Raw genomic sequence first — 7,906 nt, forward strand, 5'->3', positions numbered from 1 at the left:
TCATATTTTTCACACTTTTTCAGGCTCTTCATGTTTTGAACACTGCTTCATGCTCCTCCTATTTTTCAGACCGTTTCATTCTCCTCATGTTTTTGACAACTTTTGAAGCTCTTCATAAATTTCACACCTTTTCATTCTCTTCATGTTTTTGAACACCATTTCATGCTCCTCCTATTTTTCAGACCTTTTCATGCTCCTCATGTATTTCACACGTTTTGAAGCTCTTCATATTTTTCACACCTTTTCAGGCTCTTCATGTTTGTGAACACTGCTTCATGCTCCTCCTATTTTTCAGACCGTTTCAAGCTCCTCATATTTTTCACACTTTTTGAAGCTCTTCATATTTTTCACACCTTTTTAGGCTCTCCATGTTTCTGAACACCACTTCATTCTCCTCCTATTTTTCAGACCGTATCATGCTTCTCATATTTTTCACACCTTTTGAAGCTCTTCATATTTTTCACAGCTTTTCAGGCTGCACATGATTTTGAACACGACTTCATGCTCCTCATCTTTTTCAGTCTGTTTCATGCTCCTCATATTTTTCACACCGTTTGAAGCTCTTCATATTTTTCACACGTTTTCAGGCTCTTCATTTTTTTGATCACCGTTTCAAGCTTCTCCTATTTTTCAGAACGTTTCATGCTCCTCATATTTTTGACCATTTTATAAGCTCTTCATAATTTTCACACTTTTTTAGGCTCTTCATGTTTTTTAACACCGCTTCATGCTCCTCCTATTTTTCAAACTTTTTGAAGCTCTTCATGTTTTTCACACCTTATCAGACTCTTCATGTTTTTGAACACCTCTTCATGCTACTCCTATTTTTCAGACCTTTTCATGCTCCTCATGTATTTCACACGTTTTGAAGCTCTTCATATTTTTCACACCTTTTCAGACTCTTCATGTTTTTGAACACTGCTTCATGCTCCTCCTATTCTTCAGACCGTTTCAAGCCCTCATATTTTTGACACCTTTTGAAGCTCTTCATATTTTTCACACCTTTTCAGTCTCTTCATGTTTTTCAACTCCACTCATGCTCCTCCTCTTTTTGTGACCTTTTCATGCTCCTCATATTTTTGACACCTTTTGAAGCTCTTCATATTTTTCACACCTTTTGATGCTCTTCATATTTTTCACAGCTTTTCAGGGTCTTCAAGTTTTTCAACACCGTTTCATTCTCCTCCTATTTTTCAGACCGTTTCATGCTCATCTCATTTTTGACACCTTTTGAAGCTCTTCATATTTTTCACACCTTTTGAAGCTCTTCATATTTTACACGTTTTCAGGCTCTTCAACTTTTTCAACATCGCTTCATGCTCCTCCTATTTTTCAGACCGTTTCATGCTCCTCATATTTTTGACACGTTTTGAGGCTCTTCATAATTTTCACACCATTTTAGGCTCTTCATGTTTTTGAACACCGTTTCATGCTCCTCGTATTTTTCACACCTTTTAAAGCTCTTCATATTTTCACACCTTTTCAGGCTCTCATGTTTTTGAACACAGCTTCATGCTCCTCCTATTTTTTATACCGTTTCATGATACTCATGTATTTCACACCTTTTGAAGCTCTTCATATTTTTCACACCTTTTCAGGCTGTACATGTTTCTGAAGACCACTTCATGCTCCTCCTATTTTTCAGACCGTATCATGCTTCTCATATTTTTCAAACCTTTTGAAGCTCTTCATGTTTTTCACACCTTTTCAGGCTGTTTATAGTTTTCAACACCGCTGCATGATTCTCCTATATTTGAGACCATTTCATGCTCCTCATATTTTTGACATTTTTTGAAGCTCTTCATATTTTTCACACCTTTTGAAGCTCTTCCTGTTTTTCACAGGTTTTCAGGCTCTTCATGTTTTACAACACCGCTTCATGCTCCTCCTATTTTTCCGACCGTTTCATGCTCATCTCTTTTTTGACACCTTTTGAAGGTCTTCATATTTTTCACACCTTTTGAAGCTCTTCACATTTTGCACTTCTTTTCAGGCTCTTCATGTTTTTTAACACCGCTTCATTCTCCTCATATTTTTCAGACCGTTTCATGCTCCTCATATTTTTGACATCTTTTGAAGCTCTTCACGTTTTTCACACATTTTCAGGCTCTTCATGTTTTTCAACACCGCTTGATGATCTTCCTATATTTCAGACCGTTTCATGCTCCTCATATTTTTGACACCTTTTGAAGCTCTTCATATTTTTCACACCTTTTCAGACTCTTCATGTTTTTCAACACCGCTTCATGCTGCTCCTATTTTTCAGACCGTTTCATGCTCATCTCTTTTTTGACAACTTTTGAAGCTCTTCATATTTTCATACCTTTTGAAGCTCTTCATATTTTTCACACGTTTTCAGGCTCTTCATGTTTTTCAACACCGCTTCATGCTCCTCCTATTTTTCAGACCGTTTCACGCTCCTCATATTTTTGACACCTTTTGAAGCTCTTCACATTTATCACACCTTTTCAGGCTCTTCATGTTTTTCAACACCACTTCATGATTCACCTACATTTCAGAGCGTTTCATACTCCTCATATTTTTGACACCTTTTGAAGCTCTTCACATTTTTCACACCTTTTCCGGCTCTTCATGTTTTTCAACACCGCTTCATGCTCCTCCTATTTTTCAGATCGTTTCAGGTTCCGCATATATTTGACTCCTTTTTAAGCTCTTCATATTTTTCACACGTTTTCAGGCCCTTCATGTTTTGGAACACCGCTTCATGCTCCTCCTATTTTTCAGACGGTTTCAGGCTGCTCGTATTTTTCAGACCGTTTCATGCTCCTCATATTTTTTACAATTTTATAAGCTCTTCATATTTTTCACACTTTTTCAGGCTCTTCATGTTTTTGAGCACCGCTTCATGCTCCTCCTATTTTTCAAACCTTTTGAAGCTCTTCATGTTTTTCACACCTTATCAGCCTCTTCATGTTTTTGAACATCTCTTCATGCTCCTCTTATTTTTGACAATTTTATAAGCTCTTCATATTTTTCACACTTTTTCAGGCTCTTCATGTTTTTGAACACCGCTTCATGCTCCTCCTATTTTTCAAACCTTTTGAAGCTCTTCATATTTTTCACACTTTTTCAGGCTCTTCATGTTTTGAACACCGCTTCATGCTCCTCCTATTTTTCAGACCGTTTCATGCTCCTCAGGTATTTCACACCTTTTCAAGCTCTTCATATTTTTCACACCTTTTCAGGCTCTTCACGTTTTTGAACAACACTTCATGCTCCTCCTACTTTTCAGACTGTTTCATGCTCATCTCATTTTTGACACCTTTTCAGGGTCTTCATATTTTTCAAAGTTTTGAAGATCTTCATATTTTTCACACTTTTTCAGGCTCTTCATGTTTTCAACACTGCTTCATGCTCCTCCTATTTTTCAGACCGTTTCATTCTCCTCATGTTTTTCACACCTTTTGAAGCTCTTCATAATTTTCACACCTTTTCATGCTCTTCATGTTTTTGAACACCGTTTCATGCTCGTCCTATTTTTCAGATCATTTCAAGCTCCTCATATTTTTGAAACCTTTTGAAGCTCTTCATATTTTTCACACCTTTTCCGTCTCTTCTTGTTTTTCAACACCGCTTCTTGCTCCTCCTATTTTTCAGACTGTTTCATGCTCCTCATATTGTTGACACCTTTTGAAGCACTTCATATTTTTGACACCTTTTCAGGCTCTTCATATTTTTGAACGCTGCTTCATGTTCCTCCTGTTTTTCACACCCTTTGAAGCTCTTCATATTTTTCACACCTTTTCAGGCTGTACATGTTTCTGAAGACCACTTCATGCTCCTCATCTTTTTCAGACCGTTTCATGCTCCTGATATTTTTCACACCGTTTGAAGCTCTTCATATTTTTCACACGTTTTCAGATTCTTCATGTTTTTGATCACCGTTTCATGCTCCTCCTATTTTTCAGACCATTTCATACTCCTCATATTTTTGACACCTTTTGAAGGTCTTCACATTTATCACACCTTTTCAGGCTCTTCATGTTTTTCAACCCCGCTTCATGATCCTCCTATATTTCAGAGCGTTTCATGCTCCTCATATTTTTGACACCTTTTGAAGCTCTTCACATTTTTCACACCTTTTCCGGCTCTTCATGTTTTTCAACTCCGCTTCATGCTCCTCGTATTTTTCAGATCGTTTCAGGCTCCGCATATTTTTGACTCCTTTTGAAGCTCTTCATATTTTTCACACGTTTTCAGGCCCTTCATGTTTTTGAACACCGCTTCATGCTCCTCCTATTTTTCAGACGGTTTCAGGCTGCTCGTATTTTTCAGACCGTTTCATGCTCCTGATATTTTTGACAATTTTATAAGCTCTTCATATATTTCACACTTTTTCAGGCTCTTCATGTGTTTGAACACCGCTTCATGCTCCTCACATTTCTCACACCTTTTGAAGCTCTTCATATTTTTCTCACCTTTTCAGGCTCCTCATGTTTTTGAACACCGCTTCATGCTCCTCCTATTTTTCAAACTTTTTGAAGCTCTTCATGTTTTTCACACCTTATCAGCCTCTTCATGTTTTTGAACACCTCTTCATGCTACTCCTATTTTTCAGACCTTTTCATGCTCCTCATGTATTTCACACGTTTTGAAGCTCTTCATATTTTTCACACCTTTTGAAGCTCTTCATATTTTTCACAGCTTTTCAGGCTCTTCAATTTTTCAACACCGTTTCATTCTTCTCCTATTTTTCAGACCGTTTCATGCTCATCTCATTTTTGACACCTTTTGAAGCTCTTCATATTTTTCACATCTTTTGAAGCTCTTCATATTTTTCACACCTTTTCAGGCTGTACATGTTTTTGAAGACCACTTCATGCTCCTCATCTTTTTCAGACCGTTTCATGCTCCTGATATTTTTCACACCGTTTGAAGCTCTTCATATTTTTCACACGTTTTCAAATTCTTCATGTTTTTGATCACCGTTTCATGCTCCTACTATTTTTCAGACCGTTTCATGCTCCTCATATTTTTGACACCTTTTGAAGCTCTTCACATTTATCACACCTTTTCAGGCTCTTCATGTTTTTCAACACCGCTTCATGATCCTCCTATATTTCAGAGCGTTTCATGCTCCTCATATTTTGACACCTTTTGAAGCTCTTCACATTTTTCACACCTTTTCCGGCTCTTCAGGTTTTTCAACTCCGCTTCATGCTCCTCCTATTTTTCAGATCGTTTCAGGCTCCGCATATTTTTGACTCCTTTTGAAGCTCTTCATATTTTTCACCCGTTTTCAGGCCCTTCATGTTTTTGAACACTGCTTCATGCTCCTCCTATTTTTCAGACCGTTTCAGGCTGCTGTATTTTTCAGACCGTTTCATGCTCCTCATATTTTTGACAATTTTATAAGCTCTTCATATTTTTCACACTTTTTCAGGCTCTTCATGTTTTGAACACCGCTTCATGCTCCTCCTATTTTTCAGACGGTTTCAGGCTGCTCGTATTTTTCAGACCGTTTCATGCTCCTCATATTTTTGACAATTTTATAAGCTCTTCATATTTTTCACACTTTTTCAGGCTCTTCATGTTTTTAACACCGCTTCATGCTCCTCCTATTTTTCAGACGGTTTCAGGCTGCTCGTATTTTTCAGACCGTTTCATGCTCCTCATATTTTTGACAATTTTATAAGCTCTTCACATTTTTCACACCTTTTCCGGCTCTTCATGTTTTTCAACACCGCTTCATGCTCCTCCTATTTTTCAGATCGTTTCAGGCTGCTCGTATTTTTCAGACCGTTTCATGCTCCTCATATTTTTGACAATTTTATAAGCTCTTCATATTTTTCACACTTTTTCAGGCTCTTCATGTTTTGAACACCGCTTCATGCTCCTCCTATTTTTCAGACGGTTTCAGGCTCCTCGTATTTTTCAGACCGTTTCATGCTCCTGATATTTTTGACAATTTTATAAGCTCTTCATATTTTTCACACTTTTTCAGGCTCTTCATGTATTTGAACACCGCTTCATGCTCCTCACATTTCTCACACCTTTTGAAGCTCTTCATATTTTTCTCACCTTTTCAGGCTCCTCATGTTTTTGAACACCGCTTCATGCTCCTCCTATTTTTCAAACTTTTTGAAGCTCTTCATGTTTTTCACACCTTATCAGCCTCTTCATGTTTTTGAACACCTCTTCATGCTACTCCTATTTTTCAGACCTTTTCATGCTCCTCATGTATTTCACACGTTTTGAAGCTCTTCATATTTTTCACACCTTTTGAAGCTCTTCATATTTTTCACAGCTTTTCAGGCTCTTCAATTTTTCAACACCGTTTCATTCTTCTCCTATTTTTCAGACCGTTTCATGCTCATCTCATTTTTGACACCTTTTGAAGCTCTTCATATTTTTCACATCTTTTGAAGCTCTTCATATTTTTCACACCTTTTCAGGCTGTACATGTTTTTGAAGACCACTTCATGCTCCTCATCTTTTTCAGACCGTTTCATGCTCCTGATATTTTTCACACCGTTTGAAGCTCTTCATATTTTTCACACGTTTTCAGACTCTTCATGTTTTTCAACACCGCTTCATGATCCTTTTATATTTCAGACCGTTTCATGCTCCTCATATTTTTGACACCTTTTGAAGCTCTTCACATTTATCACACCTTTTCAGGCTCTTCATGTTTTTCAACACCGCTTCATGATCCTCTTATATTTCAGACCGTTTCATGCTCCTCATATTTTTGACACCTTTTGAAGCTCTTCACATTTTTCACACCTTTTCCGGCTCTTCATGTTTTTCAACACCGCTTCATGCTCCTCCTATTTTTCAGATCGTTTCAGGCTTCGCATATTTTTGACTCCTTTTGAAGCTCTTCATATTTTTCACACGTTTTCAGGGCCTTCATGTTTTTGAACACCGCTTCATGCTCCTCCTATTTTTCAGACGTTTTCAGGCTGCTCGTATTTTTCAGACCGTTTCATGCTCCTCATATTTTTGACAATTTTATAAGCTATTCATATTTTTCACACATTTTCAGGCTCTTCATGTTTTTGAACACCGCTTCATGCTCCTCCTATTTTTCAAACCTTTTGAAGCTCTTAATGTTTTTCACGCCTTAACATCCTCTTCATGTTTTTGAACATCTCTCCATGCTCCTCATATTTTTGACAATTTTATAAGCTCTTCATATTTATCACACTTTTTCAGGCTCTTCATGTTTTTGAACACCGCTTCATCCTCCTCCTATTTTTCAAACCTTTTGAAGCTCTTCATATTTTTCACACTTTTTCAGGCTCTTCATGTTTTGAACACCGCTTCATGCTCCTCCTATTTTTCAGACCGTTTCATGCTCCTCAGGTATTTCATACCTTTTCAAGCTCTTCATATTTTTCACACCTTTTCAGGCTCTTCACGTTTCTGAACAACACTTCATGCTCCTCCTACTTTTCAGACTGTTTCATGCTCATCTCATTTTTGACACCTTTTCAGGGTCTTCATATTTTTCAAACTTTTGAAGATCTTCATATTTTTCACACTTTTTCAGGCTCTTCATGTTTTGAACACTGCTTCATGCTCCTCCTATTTTTCAGACCGTTTCATTCTCCTCATGTTTTTCACACCTTTTGAAGCTCTTCATAATTTTCACACCTTTTCATGCTCTTCATGTTTTTGAACACCATTTCATACTCCTCCTATTTTTCAGACCTTTTCATGCTCCTCATGTATTTCACACGTTTTGAAGCTCTTCATATTTTTCACACCTTTTCAGGCTCTTCATGTTTTTGAACACTGCTTCATGCTCCTCCTATTTTTCAGACAGTTTCAAGCTCCTCATATTTTTGACACCTTTTGAAGCTCTTCATATTTTTCACACCTTTTTAGGCTCTCCATGTTTCTGAACACCACTTCATGCTCCTCCTATTTTTCAGATCGT

This window comes from Dama dama, unplaced genomic scaffold, assembly GCF_033118175.1.
Source record: "Dama dama isolate Ldn47 unplaced genomic scaffold, ASM3311817v1 ptg000088l, whole genome shotgun sequence".
In the NCBI taxonomy this organism is placed as follows: Eukaryota; Metazoa; Chordata; class Mammalia; order Artiodactyla; family Cervidae; genus Dama; species Dama dama.